This window comes from Pantherophis guttatus, chromosome 6 (assembly GCF_059756535.1).
Source record: "Pantherophis guttatus breed Tessera chromosome 6, ASM5975653v1, whole genome shotgun sequence".
NCBI lineage: Eukaryota > Metazoa > Chordata > Lepidosauria > Squamata > Colubridae > Pantherophis > Pantherophis guttatus.
The window spans coordinates 75,200,271-75,226,046 of record NC_142068.1 but is presented as its reverse complement, the minus strand read 5'-3'; the positions used below and the strand labels follow the sequence as shown (position 1 = coordinate 75,226,046).

At 40.0% G+C, this 25,776-nt stretch overlaps 1 long non-coding RNA gene across 3 annotated transcripts in view; it reads left to right on the top strand.

Moving 5' to 3' along the window:
* Nucleotides 1-25,776, top strand: part of LOC117670630 (uncharacterized) — a 149,461-nt gene that overhangs the window by 32,229 nt on the left and 91,456 nt on the right. Inside the window, exon 4 of one of the 3 annotated variants that reach the window (XR_004592665.3) lies at nucleotides 12,312-12,484. The exons of the other annotated variants lie outside the window; for them this stretch is intronic. This is a non-coding gene — a long non-coding RNA (uncharacterized LOC117670630). Of the gene's footprint in view, nucleotides 1-12,311; nucleotides 12,485-25,776 lie in introns of those variants that run through there. 3 annotated transcript variants of the gene reach the window in all.

Sequence of the window (25,776 nt, the reverse complement as noted above, 5' to 3'; positions counted from 1 at the left end):
AGAAAAAAAAGCTGTATTTAACTAGGGAATTGTAATAATTGAATTGAGATACTATTAATTGTATATTGTGTTGAAAGCAGAAATGGTTAAGTTGTGGTTCAGAGGAATATATGGGGGAAATTATTTGGTTTATTATTATTGGTAAATATAATTAATTGATTTGTAAGAAATTGGATTGCATGGAAATAATTGGAATATTCATGTTCATATTGATTAATATACAAAAAAGATAGTTTTATAACTAATTGATTTATATTAAAATGTTGAATTTGTATTAAACAACTGTATTACATAATTACATAATTAAACAATGTGAGGATGGATATAAAAATAGATGACAATGGAAAGGGGTATAATATAGAATAGAAGGGAAAAATTGAATTTGATTAAGATTAGAGATGAGGATGAAGGGTAATATTGGTTTTTAAAAAAAAATAGATGAGGAATAAATATGGCAAAAAGGAAATATAGAAATTGTAAATTTAATTGAAGTGACTAAACACTGTTTAAATTTGTGAACCGGCCAAATACTCTGTTCAAAGAAAATAAATTGTATGTTTGTATGTGTGTTTCTAATTACTGCTATTTATTCATATTTGTTCTCTTTTATTCTTTAAAGTTTAACCATTCATTCTTTATCTTAATATCTTTATATTTGTTTGGGGTTGGCTTTCTTCCCTTTCATCTTTTTTATTGTACAGCAATCTTTCTCCTCAAACCTACCACCTCTCTCTTTTCTTTCCTTCTTACTTTCTCTTCCCCCCCTCTTCTTCTCCTCCCTACTTCCTCTTCCTTTCTCCTTCTCCTCTCTTCCTCCCCCTCTTACCCTCACTCCTACTCTAATTTCCCTTCCCTTCCTTCATCCCTCTCTATTGCTGTATCCTTTTATTAATATGGACTACTCAGAGGGCTGAAAAAGTTATTTTTGATTGATCCTCGCACTTTTGTCCAGTCCTCAAACTTACGACTGTCCTCACATTTTACATTTTTGCCCTATCTTGTCATCATGGTGAAGAGAAGCAGTTGTGAAATGAGTGACATGGTTGTTAAGAATGCTGCACGGGCATAAATGTGAGGATGGTCATAAGTGTGAGGACCAGTCAAAAGTGCGAGGACCTGCCAGAAATGATTTTTTCAGCCCTCTGGTTAGTCCTTTTGTGCATATGGACTACTCAGAGGGTTGAAAAAGTTATTTTTGACTGGTCCTCACACTTTTGACCAGTCCTCGAACTTACGACTGTCCTCACATTTTACGTTTTTGCCCTATCTTGTCACCATGGTGAAGAGAAGCAGTTGTGAAATGAGTGACATGGTTGTTAAGAATACTGCACGGGCATAAATGTGAGGATGGTCATAAGTGTGAGGACCAGTCAAAAGTGTGAGGACCTGTCAGAAATGACTTTTCAGCCCTCTGAGTAGTCCCTATACACATAGCCATGGCCACCCGGTCACATGACCAGCTAGCCACGCCCACCCAGTCACATGGCCTCCAAGCCACGCCCACACAATAAGTCACGCCCACAATGGTGTCCTTCTTACCAATGTTAAAATCTGTTCACCTTACCCTATACACATAGCCATGGCCACCCGGTCACATGACCAGCTAGCCACGCCCACCCAGTCACATGACCAGCTAGCCACGCCCACAAAATAAGCCACACCCACAATGTCCCTCTTTACCAATGTTAAAATCTGGTCACCTTATATATAAGTCTAAGTGCTGTCGCTATTGCTAATCACAGGTTTTGCTGTGTTACATTATTGAAAACAGATTTTCTCTCTCCCTGGGGTCATGGTTTGGAATACCCAGTTAAGAGTTTGTATACTCTGTCCATTTTTGTCAAAATAATATATATTTCTTTGGAGAACTAAAGAGGAAGTGACATCCAAAAACAAATTAAAAGAAAAGCAATGATATCTCATGATTATTATTAAGTGGTTATGAAATTTTAATACCAGAACAAAAGAAAGAAAATATTGAAACAAAACTGCAACATATAAAAAGTTTAACTCACCTATGCATATCACACATTCATTTAATCATTTCATAACAATGTATGAGATTGTCCATAAACATTGTCTATTTTTGTAAGTTACGGTGAAATGTGTCTGTTGTGTCATTTGTTGATCAGTAGAAAAATTAGCCTTTTCAAAACTAGCAAATACTTTTCAAAATATGACTATTTCCACAATTACCTTTACACATTTAACTTGAAAATATCTGCCTGCAAAAATAGGAAGAGAAAGAAATGATGGTATGTTTTCTACCTGAAATTGCATATGAAAAAAAAAAAAGCAGGATAAAAATCTAAAAGTACAAAAATAGAACAATGTTGCGTCTTCCTGCTTTTGTGAAATGTTAAGTGTGGAGACAATCAAAAATAGTGCAGATCAGTTGCTGTGACTATTTTTTAGGTAGTAGGACAGGGGTGGGTTCTACTTACCTTTACTACTGGTTCGCGCATGCACAGATCACTTCCGATGACATCAGGGTCAGTGGGTGGAGCCTCCCACTGGTTTTACTACCAGATCCAAACCAGGGGCAACCTGGAGTATTTTGATCTTGCAGAGAGTTTAAGCTTTGCTGTTCTCCTGTATTTGAGTATATTTCCATAAGTATATTTGCTTTGTCCTGATAATTTGATTCTTTTGTTTTACTTCTTCCTATGATTGCTGATTGTACTGTATGGATTTTCTTTGCTCAACAGTTTTTTTTTTTATTGGGGTAGACTGGGCTGTTAAATCTCTGTCTTTACTTTTCGATCTTTTACCTCTTTTATATTTGAAAGCATCATCCAAAATATAATGCACAGATTTGCATAAATTCATTTCCAAGTTGTATTTGCATTGAATGTACCTTATCTTGCTTTTGATTATGAAGAAAATAGAACATGCAAATAATAATAATAATTTAGTTCACGTTGACAAGTACACAACTACAAAATGATGGAATATCATGTTAAAATAGATATAAAGCCTTTTTTTTTAAAAAAAAGTTTGTTTCTGTATAACGTGTTTCCCCGAAAATAAGACCCTGTCTTTTTTTCTTTTGAACCCTGAAATAAGCGCTTGGCCTTATTGCCATACGCTCAAAAGTCCAACTGGGTTTATTATCAGGGGATGTCTTATTTTGGGGGAAACGGTAGTTAAAAACCACAGCTGAACAACACTGATGACCCTTAAGACTTGCAGTTTGACGGAAAGAAAAAAAGACCCTTTGAAAGTGTCATATGTATTTTAATGTTTCTGTAATAAATTTCAAACAGCCATCAAAATGTACATTTTTCTGAAGACACAATCGTGTATTTATCAGCTGATATGGATTATTGGTCATCAAAATGAGAGGTTTTTCAGGAAAGGAACTTCACCTAGAACAGGATCATAGGACAAAATAAATCCATTCTCACAGTCATAGAGAGATTAAAGTATCCTGTGAAAGCCGAAAGGGTTTCTTTTTTTTCCCCAAAAAAGTTTTTTATTTTTATTTCTCATAAGCATATTTGAGTGTACAATCTTTTATCCATCATTTTCCATTCATCTTATCTTTTAACTTTCATTTTTAGTTGTTTGGGGCTGTCTTTTACCATTTACCCTTCTTTATTTTACCACAACCTTTCCTCTCCTCCTCCCCTTCTCTTCCTTCCTCCATCTCTTCCTACTTTCTTTGTTCTTCCTCTCTTTCTCTTTCCTACTTTCCCTTCCCTTCCCCCACTCCTTTCTTCTTCCTCCCTTTCTAACCGTCTCTCCTACTCCTCTTTCCCCTTCCTTTTCTTCCTCTCCTTTCCCCTTTCTTCTATCTCTCCCTCTCCTTTCCTCTCTTCTTCCTTCCTCTTTCTCTACTCCTTTCCCTAAAGCCGAGAGGCTTTCTAAAAAACTAGCTGGCCTCTTCTGTCAGGTTAAATGTCTAACTCTCTCACACCACAACCCCATAGCCCTGCAAGAGTTAACAAGTCACATATCCCATCATCCCCATAACCACACCTTACCTCCTGACTCCTCCCCCTGGGTATAAGAGCTCCCACCATGAGGTCATCCAGTAGTTCCAGATGTATACCTGCAAGGGAAAGAACAAAGGTCAGTGATAATTAACTGAATAGGCCTAGGATTAATTCAGGCCTGCAATAAAAGAAATTAAGAAAAATATATATACTTGTCTTGCGAGTTATTGGGTCAGATCCATCCCTATAACATCTTCATCATTGGCTCAGCTTAATGAAAAGCAAAGGCACCAGCAGGCCAGAGCAGCAACTGTGCTATCCGGTGTAGCAGTTCTAAATTTTATTTATTTAATTATTATTTTTTTACACATTTCTGTACCACCCATCTCTCTCAAAGAGGTTGCTGCTTAATTATATGTCTGGCTCTATTTATGAGCTGCCTTGTGTCACCAGAGTGGCATGTAATAACCAGGATCATGTCACTGAACCTGACTGCTCTGGGTCAGAGACAACTAAAAGGGACAGTAGGTCAATGGGAACATCTGAATGTGGCTTATCTCTATAGATATATTTCATATAGCTATATCTCCCTCCCGTTGTATATAGTTGACATTCTCTGAACCTGGGGGTTTCAAAGGTTTCTTTACCCAACTAGGTAGCTTAATTGGCGCAGGAGTTTTAGAGAACTGAGATTCGTTATTTCTGTGTGTGGGGTGTGGGTGTATCTTGTATGTTTTGTGTGTATTTGGGTGAAACAATCCTGTGTTTTACAAGTGTTTTGTCTTGGCTTGTACTTGCAATTAATGTTGGTGATAATACATGAAGGTAATGAAATGTTGGCAACCCAAAAATCAAGCTTAGAACACATACACATGCACAGTCTGTATGTACACACACACACACACACACAAACACACACAGAGACACACAATCAAATTAGCACCACTTCGAGATTAAAGTCCTGCTCCATCCTGATAAACAGGAAAATGGGATGAGGATTCTTAACATGGCTAGCAGCCTCACTATTTTATTTATTTATTTATTTATTTATTTATTTATTTATTTATTTATTTATTTATTTATTTATTTATTTATTTATTTATTTATTTATTTATTTATTTATTTATTTATTTATTTATTTATAAGGACTCAGGGCTGTGAACAGCCAAGATAAAATACAGATACTACAAATATTAAAAAATCCCTTAAAATTATTAAATATTTTGGCCGAAACACAGATTAAAACACCCAATTTATAAAATCATGAATTAAAAATTTAAAAGAGGAGAGTTAGGCCAGGCCAGCCTGCTGAAATAGAAAAGTTTTGAGAGCACGGCGAAACGTGCGTAGGTCCGGGATCCTCTGTATCTCTGGGGGGAGCTCGTTCCAGATGGACGATAGACCAGAGTAGAAAATCAACTCCACTGGAAGGCTAAAACTACTTTTGAGGTTGGTTATAATAACAGAATCTTGGAAATTTTATTATGCTCTATATTCTTCCCCATATGCTCCAGTGAATCAGGGGAGCACCTGCCCGAGTCATTTCTGAACGTTATTTCATATCTCTGGACTTTTAAAACGTTTCAGCTGTTTTGCCCTGTTTTTGCATATTTCCAACAAGGTCACCTTCCTTGATCTTTACAGCATCTGAGCTACTGCGCTACCTGTTGAGACAGGAGGAAAAAAAACTGGCATTAAATTTGTTGTGTTCCCACTAGTGATTCCTATCCTGCTTCAGGAGTGATGCTATCCTTATTTTTTTACTATACATTAGGGATAGGCATGGGTGGATGCCATAGGGATACCCTTGAAAAGTATCCAGAAGCTTCAGCTGGTACAAAATGCATCCATGAAGGCAATCTTGGGTGCCTAAGGAACAGCACGAGCTGTATTGGGTGCCGGTGTACTTATGAGTCCAATTCAGGGGTGAAATGCTCTCGGTTCGGACTGGATCGCCTGATAGTTCGGAGAACTGGTAGCAAAAATCCTGAGCCCCACCCCCAATGCTCAGCTGACCCACGCGATCATCAGAGGCTGTTTTTTTAACTTTTAAAAGCATTTTTTCTACAACCTCTTCAGCCAAAAAAATGCTTTTAAAAGCCTCTGACGATCCCAGCTGAGTTGCCTGATCGTCAAAGGCTCTTAAAAGCATTTTTTTCTGCAATCACTTCAGCCGAAGAGGTTGTAGAAAAAAAAATGCCTTTAAAAGCCTCTGACGATCCCAGCTGAGTTGCCTGATTGTCAGAGGCTTTTAAAAGCATTTTTTTCTGCAACCTCTTCGGCTAAACCTCTTTGGCATTTAAAAGTAAAAAAAAAAAAAGTTGGCTACACTCACCCAGTCACATTACCCCCCACCCCCCACCAAGCCACGCCCACAGAACCGGTAGTAACAAATTTTACATTTCACCACTGGTCCAATTCAAGGTATGATCTAGAAAGTCCTACATGGCATGGGGCCAGGTTACCTACAGCAGCAGCCTGCAACCTTTCAGGCTCCAGATACCAGTTCGGTGGAGGGTGATCTTTTCATGAACTGGTGGGTGGGTGGTTTCGCATGCTGCATGGACCCTTTGTGTGTACAGATGGGGATTTGCTTGTTTGCATAGTCCAATTTCAGGTGAACCACAGACTTGTGCTAGTCCATTGCCCAGGGATTGGGAACTCCTGACCTATAGAACCATTTTGTTTTGTTACATCAGCCTGTCCCACCTGATCTGGCAGGGAAGGTATGCTGCCAAAGTGGTTGGTCTGGTGAGGTCCAGGAAGAGAGCTTTCTCTGTCATTGCCCCCACCCTGTGGAACATTCCCCTACCAGAACATTCTGTGGAACATTCCCCTACCAAAACATTCTGTGGAACATTCCCCTACCGGAACATTCTGTGGAACATTCCCCTACCAGAACATTCTGTGGAACATTCCCCTACCAAAACATTCTGTGGAACATTCCCCTACCGGAACATTCTGTGGAACATTCCCCTACCAGAACATTCTGTGGAACATTCTCCTACCAGAAATCTTCCCAGCCTTCAGGAAAGGCATAAAAACATGGTTCCGGGCAGTAATGAAATCCAGCTGGTTCTGTCCAGCTCACACAAACTGGTGGCGGCGGTGCATGTTTCGGTGAACCAGTAGCGGCAGCAGCACGAGGCTCTGCCCACCCACCTAGACATCATTATAACCCATTTTTGACCCTCTGCGCATGCGCAGAAGACTTTGCGCATGCACAGAGGGTCAAAAATTGTATGTGATGAAGGCGCGTGCGTGAAGCCAGCGAGTGGAGCTAGCGCGCGCACAGAATGCACACTTCCGAACCAGTAGGGAAGGTAAGTAGATTTAACCCCTGACTCCGGGGCCTTGCTTAGGGTCACACAGCCATGGGGCTGGTTAGTGCCCTGAAGTACCCCCTGCCTCTTAAATAATTTTAACAATTCTTGTCTCTTTCAAATTTTATATACTGTTTTATGCTTTCAGTATTTTACTGTACACTCCCTAGAATGTCTCTTTGAGGGAAATGGGCAACTCTTAAATATGATGAATAAATAAAAATAAATAGATTCCTCTGACTTTGTTTCTCTCCCCTCTGAACCACCGACCTCAGTTGGGTGGAAAACTTCTACCAATCATTCTCCATAATGCCACGTGGGGCTAGAGCTGGTGAGGGGCATGTTGGTGTTGCTTGATGGCCTGGCCTTGTGTCAGTGTGGTTTTGTGCCTGTAGATTCAAAGAGAGTCCATCTATCACCTGGAATATTGTTCTTCTGCAATAATGCTCTTCTGCAATTGTGCTAAATCTGTATTGAAAAACCCAATGAACAACAGCTGGCAGTCCCAAAATTATGTCATGAAAGAGAGACTGCCAAAAACCTGTTCTCCGGTTTACGGTTCAGCCCTTTCTACTGCTATGCTAATCAGCTGCTGGCTGGTCTAGTTCGGATATCTGAGCTGGGAACTGGCTGAGAGACTTGGAAGGTACAGGGGAAAACTCAATTGGAAATAATTGGACTCTCCCACTGCCTAGAGCAGAATGGTCCTGGAAGACAATGCCTATGAACTGGGAGAGAATACACGTGGCCATACTGTGGAAAAATGGCTAGTTAGGTACAGAACGGCTCTCAACCCTCAGAAGTTGACTCTGCCACTGCTGAAATATGACTAAATCTATAGCAAAAGTCGAGTGAATCTCAAGAGGAAACAATTTTAACACCGATTTAGCTAAATATGACTTAAAAGTTGCTTCAGGTAGGGGATGGAAACAGATGAAGGCACCCTGAGGACACAGATGAAAATAGACATTGCTAAGGCATGTGCCAGAAATGTCTACCATTGTGATTTATTTGTGCTAGGGTTTTGGATCTAATGGCTGTCACATTTCTATTTAACTTAAAAATAACCCAGAACAAATGCTATTCTCATTTTCAGTTTATTTTAGGCTATATGTAGTGTTTGTAACTTGTATAAACTAGTTACATCTACCCTGAACACTGTATATACATCCAAATGTATATACCTAAACTTTTGGAATTCCTTAGTCAACATAATCATTGCTGATGTTTGGAAGTCTTCACATCTACATTATACCAGTATCTTCACATGCCATTATACCTTTTTTTTTTTTTTAAATTGATTTATATGCCCCCCTACTCCGGAGACTCAGGGCGGCTTACAATGCGTTAAGCAATAGCCTTCATACTTTTGTATATTTTATACAAAGTCAGCTTATTGCCCCCACAAACTGGGTCCTCAATTTACCCACCTTAGAAAGGATGAAAGGCTGAGTTGACCTTGAGCCTGGTGAGAATTAAACTCGCAGTAATTGCAGGCAGCTGGATGTTAAATGATGCCTTAGGAGGCATTAGCCTCCTACGCCACTCAGGCTCCTAAGACCATTCCTTTCATCCAGGTAGATTTTATGGAGCTCTTTGGGATTACATATCAAACGATATTTGTTTGTTATCAACAAATGTAGCCCAGACTCCGGATCATTTATCCCAAGTCATACAACTTTGATTTTCTGGCTTGTTTTCTGGCTTATTATAATATGGCTATCAAAACCCTGAAGCAGCGACAAACTTTCCATAATTTAGTTTAACTTAGTTTGAGGGTACACCTTTAGCTGTAAACTCCCAATCTGTGGCATTTGGATGACCCTATCAATTTTAAATCACACTGAAATATTCCTAAATTTGCAATTTGACGGAAGAAGCACCCAACTGCAATTCCAAATTAGTTGCCTTATATTCTGGAAATGTGATTGTTCTATTCACTATCTAGTTAGGTATGGTGACATGATAACAGATTTCCAATATTTAAGGGGCTGCCACAAAGAAGAAGGGATCAGCCTATTCTCCAAAGCACTAGAAAGCAAGACAAGAAACAATGGATGGAAAGTAATCAAGAAGGGAAGCAACCTAGAACTAAGGAGACATTTCTGACAGTGAGAACAATTAACCAGTGGAAACACTTGCCTTCAGAAGTTGTGGGTGCTCCATCCCTGGAGACTTTTAAGAAGAGATTGGACAGCCATTTGTCTGAAATGATATAGGGTCTCCTGCTTGAATAGGGGGTTGGACTAGAAGACCTTCAAGGCCCTTTCCAACTCTGTTGTTCTGCTTGGTGAACTTTGAGATTTACTGAAGGATCTAAGTAGGGGTGCTATTCAGAAGGTTCTGACAGTTCTGGAGAACCAGTAGTGGAAATTTTGAGTAGTTCGGAGAACCGGCAAATACCACTTCTGGCTGGCCCCAGAGTGGGGTGGGAATGGAGATTTTGCAATATCCTTCCCCCCGGAATGAGAAGTGAATGGAGATTTTGCAGTATCCCTCCCCTGCCCACCCATGCCCACCAAGCCACACCCACAGAACCAGTAGTAAAAATAATTGAATTCCACCATTGGATCTAAGGAATAATTGCAATAATAGGCTTAATTGGATGAAATGTAATAATTAGCTAAGATATTTATCTGGTCTTGGATGTTCTGGTAACTGCTTAAAACCTGCTGATATTGATAGTTTTTTCTGGATTTATACCTTTGAGAGAATGGGATATTTTTGTAAAGGAAATATATAAATAAATACAAACAGGATTGTTTCCTATTGTTGAACTTTTTTTTTTTTAAATGGACTGCATTTTAGTGGATATGAGCCTTCATGGAAAGGCTCATTTCCATGGAATTGGTTCCAAAATTTGATAGCTTTGAAAATTGAATAATTAACCTCCTCCATTATATAAACTCATTGTTACATCTTGTTTCTTTAAAAACTGTTTGCTGTCAAAGTATGATTTATTAGTCTAATTTGCACTGCAGAAATTAAAGTATTAGGAAATATTCGTTTGAATGACCTCTTTCTCTCTTCTCTTGCTTTATTCAACATAATATCATTGCAGTCTCAAACTATTTTGCAGAAGTTGTAAACAGTTATCAATACTTTTAACCAGCCCCAAAACTCTCCTGAAATCTCCCCTTTAAGCTAGCCTCATCTATTGTGGTTCTCTGATTTGCTATAAATTTGAGAGTTTCATCTAAGAGGGAAACTGCAAAGCTGAAAATAAAACGAATTGAGGCTGATGATGGAAGTGCAGAATATCAGTGTACCATCATCTAGTTGTAATTTTTAAAGTAGGAAATTAGCAACTTGTCCTTAGACGAATTCACACGATCCACTTGGCTCTTGTTTGAAAGCTTCCATTCCAATTGAACACCTGCACATAATGAGAACTTGGATAATGAAGCTATGAAACAATGAACTTGATGCATGTGCAAAATCATTCTGCTTTGTGTATGTATGAAATCATAAAATGCACCAACATGTGCCCCAAACTACTGATACGTGCAGCTGTTTAGTATGGTTAACAAGGGGCAGCTGGATAATGAAAACGGCAAATATATGATCCAAACTGTATGGAAGATTAAATTCATGTAGTGCATTGGCATCCTGGGCTTTAAATTAACTGAGTAAAATTGTATTTCTCTCCTAAATGCATGCATGTACATCGGTATTACTAGAAATGGTGTATTTTTAAATGGTCTTTGGAAAAACAAAGGCTAGGAACAGATGTGTGGCTCCTTCGGTGAAATGCTTGGTAGAAAGACGAGAGTTTTTTTTAAAAAAAAAATTCAATAAACAATAAACCTTGGCATTGTTCTCCTTGTCCTAAAGCAGCTTTCTCCAACTAGTGTTTGGGATAACAAGCCCCATGATGGCTGGGAATTCTAGGAACTGCAATCCGATGTTTCTAGTGGTCACCAAATTACAATACTGTTAAAACTGTTTTCAGTAATGGCTAACCAGGTTTGGTTAATCCGCAATGGCTGTTTATGAGTTGATTGCTCAGTATTTGAATCATATTTGGTCATTTTCCAGGATGGAAAAACTATCTTGTATACAAAGCATATGGTGTGATGTGGGAGTGCTAAATATGCAATCATATTTATTTATTTATTGTTTAAATATGGGGACAAGCAAATAAATTATGTATGTGTTGGAAGAAACGTCCATCTGGGTTCAGTTTCAAGTGGGGAAAAAGACACTGGAAGTTGCTTGGAAAGAAGGTTTATTGATGAATAGGATCACATGGCTTGAGATCCTGGGCAAAAAGGGCAGAGATCAGTGGTGGGTTCCTCCCGGTTCGGTTTGGTTCGGCCGAGCCAGTAGCGGTGACGATATGACAGCAGCAAACCGGTTCTCCCCCCCCTCCCACCCCCCACCCCCCACGTTATTCTTACCTTTTATTTGGTCCCACCCCCAATCTATTGCTGCCTCCTGAGTCCCAGCTGATGACTAGAGGGAAAAAAACTGTTTAAACTCTTGCTGTGGGGCTTCAAAGGGCCATCCTACAGCTGATCAGTGTTAAAAGCAAACAAATGAGTTGGGTCGTAAGTGTGAGGACTGGTCGTAAGTGCAAGGACCTTCCAGAAATGACTCTGACCACCTAGCCACACCCACCTAGTCACATGACCTCCAAGCCACACCCACAAAATAAGCCACACCCACAGAACCGGTAGTAAAAAAATTTAGAACCCACCCCTGGCAGAGATGCTGAGAGTGCCTGGGTTTTATGCCCTCTGTTGGGCTTTGAATTTGAGCTTGTGTTCTGATTGGTTGTCAGACTCCCATGCAGGGGTAACTTTGTAGGTTGTCTTTTGAGTCCTAAGCTTGGTTGACTCTTGCTGGTTGATGATGTAACGAAAAGGGCTTTGCACAATTCCTATTATGGCTCTGCCTGAAGGAGGTAGATCTTTGTTATGTAGAATAGACTGGCCCAGGTCTTAATGGCCCATTGACAAAGGTGGGTGGTGGGTGGTGAGTTTCTGCCTCCCTTTTAGGGGAAATATTCTGCCCTTTTAATATTTCCTAAAATATCTCATTTTCCTAGGAGAGGGGCGGGTGCTAACTTCCTACATATGTTTGGAAACCAATGAACAGAAGGAGCACCTAAGTCATTGCTATCTGGAAGATGGTTGTCATCTTAGCCTTTTTTTGTGGCACCAAGATTAAGGAACATCAGGTGCACTGCAAGTCAAGATCTCTATGAAAATTAGAAGACTGCTTAAGGAAGTAGCCACTTGGTAGTCATCTTCTCCTTTGTCTGAAGGAGGCTTCAGTGAGACAGAAGTTTGAGATGTTAGAATAAAGAACGTCCCTTGGTTCAGGGGTTGTGAAGGTTCTAGATCAGTGGTGGGTTCCTCCTGGTTCGGTCCGATTTGGCCGAGCTAGTAGCGGTGACAATATGAAGTCACCAACTGGTTCTCTTTGTTCGGGAGCTGGGCCCTCCACCCCCCCGCATTATTCTTATCTTTTATTTGGCCCCGCCCCCAATCTATTCGCTGCCTCCCGAGTCCCAGCTGATTGGCTAGAAAGAAAAAAAAACTGTTTAAACTCTTGCCGCGGGGCTTCAAAGGACCGCCCTACAGCTGATCAGTGTTAAAAGGCAGTGTGGTGGTAGACCAGTGCACTTGAAAAACAAATGAGTAGACCGGTGCCTCCAAAAACAAATGGGTAGACCGGTGCCTCCAAAAACAAATGGGTAGACCGGTGCCTCCAAAAACAAATGGGTAGACCGGTGCCTCCAAAAACAAATGGGTAGACCGGTGCCCCCAAAAACAAATGGGTAGACCGGTGCCTCCAAAAACAAATGAGTAGACCGGTGCCCCCAAAAACAAATGGGTAGACCGGTGCCCCCAAAAACAAATGGGTAGACCAGTGCCCCCAAAAACAAATGGGTAGACCGGTGCCCCCAAAAACAAATGGGTAGACCGGTGCCTCCAAAAACAAATGAGTAGACCAGTGCCCCCAAAAACAAATGGGTAGACCGGTGTCTCCAAAAACAAATGGGTAGACCGGTACAGCTCTGCAAGCAGGTAAAAGCCTGGAAGACCAGTACCTCTGCTAAATTCTAAAGAATTGTCACATGACCATCAAACCATGCCCACAAAATAAGCCACACCCACAGAACCGATAGTAAAAAAATTAGAACCCACCCCTGACCTGGTTGTATCCATCATTTTAATGTCTTTGAGTACCTTTGTAAATACCTCATGCTAGGAAAGTCTGAATATTTAACAGCTAAGAACATGAAATGTGCTCTTCTCCGTTAAGAAAAGATAGTGAGTTAGAAAAGTACTTGCACTGCCTGGTAAGAAATGTATTATGGTAGGGCTACACTCATTTTACAGCCCTGATTACAAGACATTTCTGTGAATGAGAAATTGTGGGTGAGATTAATATTTTTACAGCTGTTCCAGTTTTAACTGGGGGTTAGTTAGGTTTAATATTGTCTTGTATATTATCCAAAGCAGGGGTCACCAACCTTTAGGACCTCAGGGACCAGTAAATTCATAATTTTAAATCCCGTGGACCACTAATATGATCTGCCTAATGACCGTCTGGGTGGGTGTGGCTAGGTGGTCATGTGACTGGGTGGGCATGGCCAACTCCTCACCTCCCCGCCTGTGCTCCTTAGGGCCCCAACAGGAAGCAGTTGTTGGAGCTAAGCAGCCACCATGAGAAAAATTTGGCAAAACAGCTCAGTTCAAATTGGATCTGACAGAGAAGGAGGCTCAGCAGAAGTATCTCACTGAGGACTAGGAACATAGGCTTTCCAAGCAGAGGGAAGACTTGCGGGAGTGCAAGGCGCCTGGAGGCTCAGCAGGCTGAGATGGTCAGCCAGTTCCAGACCATGAGGCAGTCCCACTGGAACAAGGCCCTCCGGCTCTTTGCTACCAGTGGCAATTCCCTCCAGCCTTTGCCCAAAGCCCTGCACCAGGAGGCCAAAGCAGACCCCAAGTTGGAATTTCTCCCCACCTCTGACCCACACAAAAAGACCCTGAAGGGGGAGACTCTCTGCAGCAACACAAACGTTCATTGCACGTATCCATCCCAGGGCCCGTAGTTTGAGGACCCTTGATTTAGTGCAATATAAAAAATGCAAATAATTTTTCTGTGGACCACCAAAATTTTCTCGCGGACCACTAGTGGTCCATGGACCACCAGTTGGTGACTACTGATCCAAAGTATATGAGTTGAAGGGTATTTGAATATTGTAAAATAATGAATTCTATTAAACTTATTCATTTAACAAGCTATAGTAATGTTGTTTACAAATAATACACTATGAACCATAATCCCGAAACCATAACAACTGCGTCCATACTAAGCCAAAATCAAAGAAATTTCATTACAACAAACCTTTGTTGTGTGGTAACATTCTTCTCTTTGGTCAACAAGAATAGCTTATTGCATTGGCAATGTCAAATGTAGCAAAGTGGAACTCTTTCTAGCGAAATTACAACCGGAGTGAAACACTGCAGTAATAAATTCTCATACAAGATGACCCGATCCTCACCTCTGAAACTAATATTCAGGCCAAAACCTTTGTACTTTAGAAATGTTCAGATTCACATTCCAGCAAAATGGAACAAAAAGAACTTCAAAGTAAGTTTTAAAGTTTCTTTTGTAAGAGACAGGCATTTACAATATGTGCTGTGATGGGATTTTGGTGCAATTTTATTATCTGCCCAAGATTTATAAGGAAGCAGAGCACAACTGACTTAGAATAAACATTTAATGACTATTGCTTATCCTTAATGCAGATATTTTTCTACCGTTAAAGTAGGAAATGTTGATTTTGTTTAAATGTGTACTTTTAAATAATGTGGAACTTTGAGAGATTAATAACTGAATACGGACTTCGATATTTCTTCATATAAGTTGAACTAATTAAAGCTACCATATTTTTTAGTGTATGAGACACACCTTTTTCCCCCCTAAAAGGGGGTGAAAATTTAGGTACGTCTTATACACTGAATGTAGCCCCGCCCATCCACTGGCCCCCACCTTTGGCCTCTGCCTCGCAGCAGTTACCACCTTGCAAGCAAACAGCAAGAAAAAACAGCTCCTTTCAGCTTCAGCACAGCCTAATTAGCACAAGTTGATTGGATTGGCCTCCCGACTCTCAGCTGATTTGCTCTCAGCTGTTTTGCACAGGGCTCTGCTGCTTGCTGCAAAGAGGTAAATTGCTGGAGCAGATTTTTTTTCCTTGTGCTAATCAAGCTATGCTGAAAATGAAAATGAAAGTAAAGCAGGCTGTTTGCTGTTTGCTGCAACGAGGCAAAATTGCTCAGAGGCAGAGGCAGAGGGAGATTTATTTTTCTTCTTTTCCTCACCAAAAAAGTAGGTGCGTCTTATACTCCGGTATGTCTTATACTCCAAAAAATACAGTAGTTTACACTAACATAACTATTTTGTATCATGTATGATACTTACTAAATTTCCATTCTGTTTATTTTCTATTTACTCTTATGATGTTATATCATTTAAGAAACTACCTTGTAGTGCAGTGTTTCCCAAACTTTTGACATATGTGTATCCCTTCTATAATTTTCGTAACGCTGAGTACCCCTCATAAAAAACATATGCTTTAATAAAAATCAAAATATATTTATTTTTTCTTTTTTTGGTACATATACAAAATAAACGAAAGTTATATTATAAAGAACATTTATTTGATTCAATGAGAAGGATGAAATTGTTTATGTTGAGATGACAGATCATCATAATTTGGTTCCCTGGTTGTTAATGATGAGTTGCGATACGATGTACGATGGCCCCAGTTCCCGTGTAAAAACTGCGATACGCGCCTATTTCTTTCCTTGTTCTGTGGGCGCAGCTAAGCACGGTGCAGTGGATATTCCCACGTGATCCCCACCAAACTCCGGTGCAACGCGTACCCCCACCAAACTCTTCCCGTACCCCTGGGGGTACGCGCACCACACTTTGGGAAACACTGTTGTAGTGAAACAAAACGTGTTCACATTACACAAAAACCAGCATGGAGAAGAAGAGGGAAATTAGAACATATTTTATAGTTGTCCTTCTGCTTATGTAAGATTCACTGAGGAAGGATGTAATTGTGGCAGTTTACTAAAATTAAAAGGTAAGAATCCACAAGGTTTGAAAAATTTGTGAATTTAAAGAATTCTTAATGAAACTGTAGATCAGCAGCAAAGTTGCTCTGTGACATCTAATGTGAGAGAAAAGGTTAGCATAGAGCAAAGAGCCCCTGACACATAGTCAGTTCTCAATTCTTTACATTTTAATTTTATGTAGCAGGAGAAAAAAACTGTGTCAGGATAAACAAAGAGCATTAAACATTCTCCTGAATGTGAATATAAGTCAGGGTTCCCATTTCAGTGAGGTAATGACTTCTTATATTATCCAAAAAGTTAAACACAAGCTAAATAGATTCTATTATAAGCTTCTTCCTCCAAATCTTGAGATAAAAATGACCTTTAACAGAAAGGTCTTGGTAACTGATTTTTTTTGTAGATAGTGTACAAGCAGACTGAAACAAGGACATCTGTTTTGATGTCAGAAGAGTAATGACTGTAATACTTTAAGGAAAAAGAGGTAGGATTTTGGCAGGGAGAAAAGAACAGCGAAATTGCTTTGGATGATAGCCACTTAGATGATAGCCACTTGAACATTTCCACTTGAGGTTCAGGGTCACCCTGATGGACACATTTCATAGTAGCACAAGATCAGACCATTTACACAAATAGGTCATGCTTTCTTCTGACCTGTTAATTGCATTATGGTAGATTGCAGCTTTACCATAAGGAAGGCTGAGCGCCAAAGAATTGAGGCCTTTGAACTATGGTGCTGGAGAAGACTCCTGCGAGTCCCTTGGACTGCAAGGCGATCAAACCGGTCAGTCCCAGAGGAGATCAACCCTGACTGCTCTTTAGAAGGCCAGATCCTGAAGTTGAAACTCAGATACTTTGGCCACCTAATGAGAAGGAAGGACTCACTGGAGAAGAGCCTAATGCTGGGAACGATTGAGGGCGTTCACCTCACAGAGAATGAGGTGGCTGGATGGAGTCACTGAAGCAGTGGCAGTGAGATTAAATGGATTTTGGGGGATGGTAGGTAGGACAGGAAGGCCTTGAGGAATGTTGTCCATGGGGTTGCGATGGGTCAGACACGACTTCGCGACTAACAACAACAAAGATTGCAGCTAGCATCAGTAGGTGATCTACCAGCATGTTGAGGGAATGTGATGGTTTTCCAATCAGTTTCTAGTGAAATCAAAAGAAAAAATGAACACCAAAGGGTATTTATTCCTTTAAAAATAATTTCAACAGCTCTGCAGCCACAGGAAACTTCTAAACGAGGCGCAGGTTTGAAACGAGCTCCAAAAGAAAAGGGTGTGTAGTTGAAATTCACATAGAATGCAATCGAAGGAAAGCCTTGGTATATTGTTGGAATACCCTAAGCCAATGGAAATAATTCTATATTTGAGAAAAATCGTAAGAAACACATACAATTCGAATTTGTATGTATGAATCTCATATGTAGGCTGGCTTTTAGAATGAATGCAGATGTTACTAAATGGATACTATATGAAGTAGACTGAGCATAAAAAAGCTGATATATGGCACATTTCTGAGTAATCAAAAGACTTATGAGAGGGTTATTGTTCCCATTTAGCAGGAATTTGATATTTGGTTCAACTTTATTCACGATACTGATTTATAAAGGTAAAGGTTCCCCTCGCACATATGTACTAGTCATTCCCGACTCTAGGGGGTGATGCTCATCTCGGTTTCAAAGCCGAAGAGTCAGCACTGTCCGAAGACGTCTCTGTGGTCATATGGCCGGCATGACTAAATGCCAAAGGCCCATGGAACGCTGTTATCTTCCCACCAAAGGTGGTCTCTATTTTTCTACTTGCCTTTTTTACATGCTTCTGAACTGCTAGGTTGGCAGAAGCTGAGACAAGTAACGGGAGTTCACCCCGTTATGTGACACTAGGGATTCGAACTGCTGAACTGCCGACTTTTCAATCGACAAGCTCAGGGTCTTAGCCACTGAGCCACTGCATTCCTCATACTGGTTTATATGTATATTGAAAAAAGACTAAGATTAAATTTACAATGCCAGCTGGGAATTGTAGTCCCAACATGCAGAAGCAACCCACAATCTGACAAACTCTGCCTTGTCACAATAGACATGTAAGGCATCTCGGAAAGAAATATTGCTACTGTATCCAAGCAATGCTTTTGCCCCTATAGATGACAAGGAACGGATCAACAAATATAGCAGAATAAAAGAATAACAGAGTTGGAAAGGAGGTTTTCCAGTCCAACCCCTTGCTGGACTTGGAGTTGGACTTGGAGGTTTTCCAGTCCAACCCCTTGCTCAAACAGGAGACCCTACAGCATTCCAGACAAATGGCTGTCCAATCTCTTCTTAAAATCCTCCAGTGATGGAGAACCCACAAGTTCTGGAGGCAAGCTGTTTCACTGATCAATTGTTCTCACTGTCAGGAAATTTCTTCTTAGTTCTACACTGGACCTCTCCTTGATTCATTTCCATTCATTGCTTCTTGTCTTGCTCTCAGAGGGTTTGGAGAATAGGTTGCCCCGCTCTTTCTTTTGTGACAGCCACTCAGATATTGGAAGACTGCTATAATGTCCCTCCTAGTCCTTCTCTTCATTAGATTAGACACCCGTAGTTTCTGCAATCATTCATCATATGTTTTAGCCTCCAGCCCTATAATCATTTTTGTTATTCTTCTCTACACTGTTGTTCTTCTCTACACTGTGCATCTGTTTGTCTGTCTCAGCATCCACAGATGGGTATATAGGGGTACAACGAGAAGGTTATCTGACCTTGACCTCTTACAGAGATCTTCATTCAGACAAAAAGAGTAAGCATTGCTCCATTGTAATGCAAAATTGGGAGAGATTGCTATCATTCTCAGAAGACCTCTTCTAACCAAAGTCTATATAATATACTACTTCTTCTTGTGCCATATCTGTCATCGGATGCTGGCCAATCAGATGTGATCATGTTGGCAATCCTATGTTTGTCAACAGCCGTATGAAAAAATGCAAACCAGTCCCTTAGATTTTGAAGCCATCATGTTCTTCTTCTGCCTGGACCTCATTTGCCTTCACTCTTTCCCTGGAGAATTAAGTGAAGGATGCCATATTTTTCTGGATGTTGCATCACATGTCCAAAATATTCTAACTTTCACTTTTTAATGGCTTTGATTATTTCCTTTTGCTCTCCCAGGCGGCTTATCACCTCCTCATTTGTGATTTTGTTAACCCATCTTATACATAACAGTCATCTGCTTCTAGTTTCTTCAAGTGGTTTTCTGTCAGAGACCAACTCTCTACTCTGTAGAGCAGGATAGAATATAATATATAAACTTTTATTTTGTTCAAAGGGACGTACATTTTGTTTTCCTTTTTCAATATACACTTAAAAAAAAAGATCTTGACATGCTTGGACCAATATTAACTTGTAAAGTTAAATGTTTTTTAGGGGAACTGCTTGAACATGAAAGATATTGACTGAATTACAAATCTTGTGATAGTTTTGCAACCCCCCTGAAAGAACAAAGTCCCACTCCAAAAGCAGCAACCAGAACAACACAACAGGAGAAGGAAAAGGCCTTTTTCAAACATGTCGCAGTGAAAGTTTGCTGCTCCAGATGCATGAGTTTGGAGCACTGGAGAAAGAGGGAGGGGGGGAAGGAGAAGGTTAGAAACGAAGAGAGGGAAGAGGGAAGAGGGAAGAGCGAGAGCATAAGAGAAAAAGAGACTCCTTTTTTTGCTTATGGATGGAATGGAAAGGATGGTTCCATACAGGGGTGGGCTTCAAAAATTCTAGCAAGGGCTTCTCTGCCCAGTTGCTGGGTGGGTGTGGCCATGGTGGGTGTGGCCTAGTCGACCTCCTGCAGCACAGCAAGGGGGGTCATTTTTGCCCTCCCTGGGCTCCGGAGGCTTTCCTCGAGCCTCCAGGAGGGCAAAAACAGCCCCCCCCAGGCTCCAGAGGCCCCCTGAAGGCTGGAAATGGGCCTGTTTCCAAAACTTCCAGTAGGCCCATTTTTTACTCTCCCCGAACCTCCATGTGCGCCCTGCGCTTACCTGAATCCAAACGGGCCACATGGGGACTCCTGGGAGGGGAGGGGAGGGGTGGGCAGGGCTAGCCAGGAGTGGGATTTGGGGGTTCTCCGACCTGTACAGAATCTTAACTATAGGTTCTCCCAAACCACTGTGAACCCCAGCAGTCCACCCCTGGTTCCATAGCAGCATGACAGTTACAAGAAAGAAAGGAAAAGTAGAAGATAAGAATGAGATTTGGAGAATCTGGGTTGGACCCCCCCCAAAAAAATGGGGCTCCTGTCTGTGAAGAATACAAAGTGTTCAGCTAAGTCAGGAAATATAAATTCAAACTGGAGAACCAGTTTGGTTTAGTGGTTAAGGGGCCAGGCTAGAAATGGGGAGACTATCAGCTCAAGCCCTACCTTAGGCATGAAAGCCATGTGGGTGACCTTGGGCCACTCATTCTCTCTCAGTCCAATCCACCTCACAGGATTGTTTTTATACAGAAAATAGCAGGAGGAAGGTGATATATTCACCACCTTGAGTTATTTGTAAAATTAGTAAAGGTGGGATACAAATTATTTAAGTAATTAAAAATCTTCCTTTCTTATTATCAGGGGATATCTTATTTTCAGGGAAACAGGGTACCTTTACTACCGGTTTGCAACAGGAGCGCGCTTGCTTCTGCACATGTCCAGATCTTCAATTATGATGTCCGGGCAGGTGGGCGGAGCCCCCTACCACTTTTACTACAGGTTCTGAAGAACTGGACAGAACCAGGAGCAATCCACCACTGCTGTGATCCCTTAATTCTGGATGGAGTTGGGGCAACTGGATGGAGCTGAATGTTTTTACTGGCTGACTGCCCTTTCTGATGCCACGTGGCATTGTCATTGTCTTTGCATCCCGCAAAAGAAACATCTGCAGAGAAGGGCCCCTCACTCCCACCATAACAAAATATTTAATTACAAGACTGTTGTGCAAAGAAATGTATTGTCATTCAGCTGATGTACCAAACATTTGAGTTCCTAGTCAGGAAACCTCCAAGCTGACAAGAGTAGATAAAAAAAAAAAAGCTAATAAAAGTAAACTAGAATAAGAAAAAGAAATAAAATACATTCAGATGAAACGTCAACTAGCATAGGAAATGTAGAGAAGATATATATATATATATATATATATATATATATATATATATATATATATATATGTATATGTATATGTATATGTATATGTATATGTATATGTATATGTATATGTATATGTATATGTATATGTATATGTATATGTATATGTATATGTATATGTATGTATGTATGTATGTATGTATGTATGTATGTATGTATATATGTTTTTCCTCTAGCCAGGTTTTTCCTATGTAACCAAGGTTTTTCTGCAGCCCTAGCTCAGTGAAATCACATCCACTCGATTCTGGGCTTTTTTCTTTCTGGCAGCCAGCAAGTTCTTGCTGCCAGGTGAGAGACTTATATAGATCTATTTCTGGCTCGTTAGCCATCATCAGTAAGCCACACCCACATCTCATGTATCCTCCCTGTAAAGGTACAATATCTATTTTCTTACTTCTTCGTAGGATTTATGTGTGTTTTTCCTCTAGCCAGGTTTTTCCTACATAATCAAGGTTTTTCTGCAGCCCTAGCTCAGTGGAATCACATCCACTCGATTCTGGGCTTTTTTCTTTCTGGCAGCCAGCAAGTTTTTGCTGCCAGGTGAGAGACTTATATATTGACTTATATTCTGACTTATATTCTGGGAAAAAAAGCCCAGAATCGAGTGGATGTGATTCTACCATTGGATACTAGATGTTCTTCCATATATAGTTAATGCAAAAATTCAGCTTTATTTGACTCAATAGGCTATGTTATAGGTTCAGTGGGGGAAGGGGTTGTTCTAAAAGATCTCCAAAATCCCTTCCAACTCTCTTGTTCTGTTATTCCATCAGTTCAACCATTTCTGCTTGAATTAGTGATTTTCTGCTTAAAAGCCTGTAGTCCATTTCTAATCAAACTGTTTTGGCAGGACACTAGTTCTGGAATGTTGTGGAAAATGCAAACAAACAGGGTAAGGAAGTCTTCGAGACCATTTGCATACAGCCCTTATCATTGCAAAATATTATGACAACTGAAGTTCTGCACATCTTAAAAGAATCACCCTCTTCATGGATTACTGCCTTGTCATGGGGAAGGGGCTTGCGTAGCTCGATGAAGCTATGAACTATGCTGTGCAGGGCCACCCAAGATGGACAGGTCATAGCAGAGAGCTCTTGACTGGCGAAGGAAATGGCAACCAACTCCAGTATCTTTGCCATGAAAACACCATGGACAGTACCAAAACTTTAGCCACCTAATGAGAAGGAAGGACTCACTGGAGAAGAGCCTAATGCTGGGAACGATTGAAAGCAAAAGAAGAAGGGGACGACAAACAATGAGGTGGCTGAATGGAGTCACTGAAGCAGTCAGCATGAGCTTAAATGGACTCCAGGGGATGGTAGAGGACAGGAAGAGTTGTCCATGGGGTCATGATGGCTCAGACACGACTTCACAACTAACAACAACAACAAAAAAAAGAACCACCGGTCTACTAGATCAGTACTTTAGCTTGTGATGATTAACTAAATTTCTTTTAGTATTCACTAACAAAAGGTATCTATGCTACTTGAAAAGAAGGAAATAATAAGACTCTGAAAAAAGGGAGAAGGAAGAAGAAATAAAAAGTTTTCAAACCTAACAACATTACAATGTAACTTGGCTATTTGGGGATAGCAAAGTTTTGCTAATTAACCTACAGCACAAGCTAACATTTGGTGGATATTTTTAAAGGTCATAGGAAAAAGAGGTAATTATAATTTACACTGCTTGTGCAAAGTATAAAATTGCAAAAACAAAATGGCTAACTTATTGGATGCGGGTTGCGGGGAGTAGGGTCCTAATAGTTTTTCAGAAAAGACTTAGACTTTTAGTTAGTTTTGAACATTAACGCATTGCTTAAAGAAAGAACACAGTTTTGAATGTTACAGACAACATTAATAAAGTGCAAATACAAAAGCTCCTGAACGTGTTCAGTATATCTACTTGGGGATTCTCCAGTGGCTTAGTTAAAGCTGAATAATTTGAGGATTTTCTCCAGTTCACAAATTAATCTGGGCTAATTTACACATTGGAGTGCCTTTATCCTTTTGAGGTTGCGCTTTCCTAAATTTGTCAGTGTAACTCTTGCTTTAAAACCTAGGTAGTGTTTTTGCTCTATAGTTCTGCACCAACTGTTGTTGGAAATGCAGAATGCTGAATTATGATCCATGTTCTATGAATGTCATTATATTTGCTTCAACTGTGGCCTTCCCTTATGAAGCAGCACACTCAGTCTTCACATAGTCCAGTTGTTGTGTCCAGTTTGATACTGTCCTTTGCCTTGTTTCTTTCTTTGTTGTGTTTAAAGCCTTCCATCTTTGCCAGGTGCCTTGGCTTGTCTTTCGTTGAATGTGAGGCTCTAATTTTGCATCCACAGGAAGTACTGGAGAGAAAATTCTAGTACCAAAGGTCCTGACACTCAGTCTCCAAATAATTTCTTTGGCCTGGTAGTCGCACAAAGGACACATTAGCAATAGCAAAAGCACTTAGACTTATATACCACACCATGGTGCTTTACAGTACTCTCTGAGTGGTTTACAATGTCAGCATATTGCCTCCAACAATGTGGGTCCTCATTTTACCAACCTTGGAAAGATGGAAGGCTGAGTCAACCTTGAGCTGGTCAGGATTGAACTCCTGGCAGTGAGCAGAGTCAGACTGCAATACTGCAGGCACTTTGCCACCACAGCTCATAACAATGTTCCTCAGATAAAAGACCTCTTCTCACCACCATTTTAAAATAAAAATATTATTAAATTCATGGCTAAATGTCTATGGAGATTCTCAGTCATCCAGGTCATAGTTATCTCAAAGGTGCTTTTTCAAAAAGTAACTGGACTGTTTTTTGAGGAAGAAGAAAAGGTTTCACTTCTTATCCAAGAATCATTATCAATTGTGACTGGATGGTGGGGAGATGGAAGGATAGGAACTGACAGTTGAGACTGGATGGGGCAGGGAGATATAAGGATAGATTCTGACAGGATTTGACAGGATCCTCCCACCCCCACCCCCACCCCAACATCCAGTCACAAATGATGAGGCTTCTTGGATGAGAAGTGAAACATCATCTTCTTCCTCAAAAAACAGTCCAATTGCCTTTTGGAAAAAAAAAAACACTTTTGAGAATATTATTAAATTTATTTGCTGCCCATCTCATCATCCAAGGTGACTCTATCTACTTTAGAAGAACAAAGACTGAAATTACAAACAGATGTCTGGTTGCAAGGCAGGTGACAAATAGCTCTATATTCAGATGTAGATGAAGTCCTTATAAGATAAGATGCATATTTTACTTTAGGAAAATGTACACTAAGCAGCTTCTTATATCTACTGTATTATGTGCTTGGTTGGACCACACCGCGCTGTGTCCATAATGTCATTTAAGTCTAACTATGAAAACAAAACTTGTCTATTTTCTCTGCAAAGGTTGCAACCTTTAGTTGTAAAAAAAAAACCCCTTCATGTTGAGCATTTTCCAATTATTTTTCTGTCACTGCATCAGGTCTCTTTATGGGTTTCTGCCTCAAAGTAAGCCTAGGTTTCTACTTTTATTTGGATTTTATCAAATATGCATGGTAGTTGTGTATTTTATTGCATAGCTCATTTTGTGCTTATTAATTCTCTTTATTCCTTGCCTCTTTCGAGTATACGTGTGATTATTTCTTGTAATATTTTATTTTTATTGCTTTTTTAATTAGGAAAGAAACAAAGGAACTCAGTAAAAAAAACCTCATAAAATCTCTCTCTCTCTCCCTCCCTCCCTCTCTCCCTCTCTCTCCCTCCTTCCCTCTCTTTCTCTCTTCAAACACACACACATATATGAAATGTTTAAACTGTAAATTGAAGAAAATATATGCACTGCTCCTAGCCTTTAAAAACTTTTATAAATAATTTATCAGTCTGCTTAAAATATTTTAAAGATTGTAACAAAGAGAGACCTCTAAAATAGATATATTAATTGTGAGGCAATGTTCATTATAATATATTATTGTTCCCCATAAAGCCATTGGAATTTTAACTTTTTATATCATTATGGCTAATTCTTATTAAAACTTTTAAACCAGAAGATAAAAGCTAGTACAAATTAGCACAAAGTAAGGAAAAGAAAAGAAAAAAAAATCAAAGAAAAAAACCCCAAAAGATACAAGAAAAGGAGAAAAGGTGTGTGTGTGTGTGTGTGTGTGTGTGTGTGTGTGTGTGTGGCTTTCAGTATTTGTCACAGAAGTTAGAAGTACAAATATACTTTGACCTCTCTCTCTGAAGTTACATTACTCATCTTTCTATAATCTGTCTTGTCTAA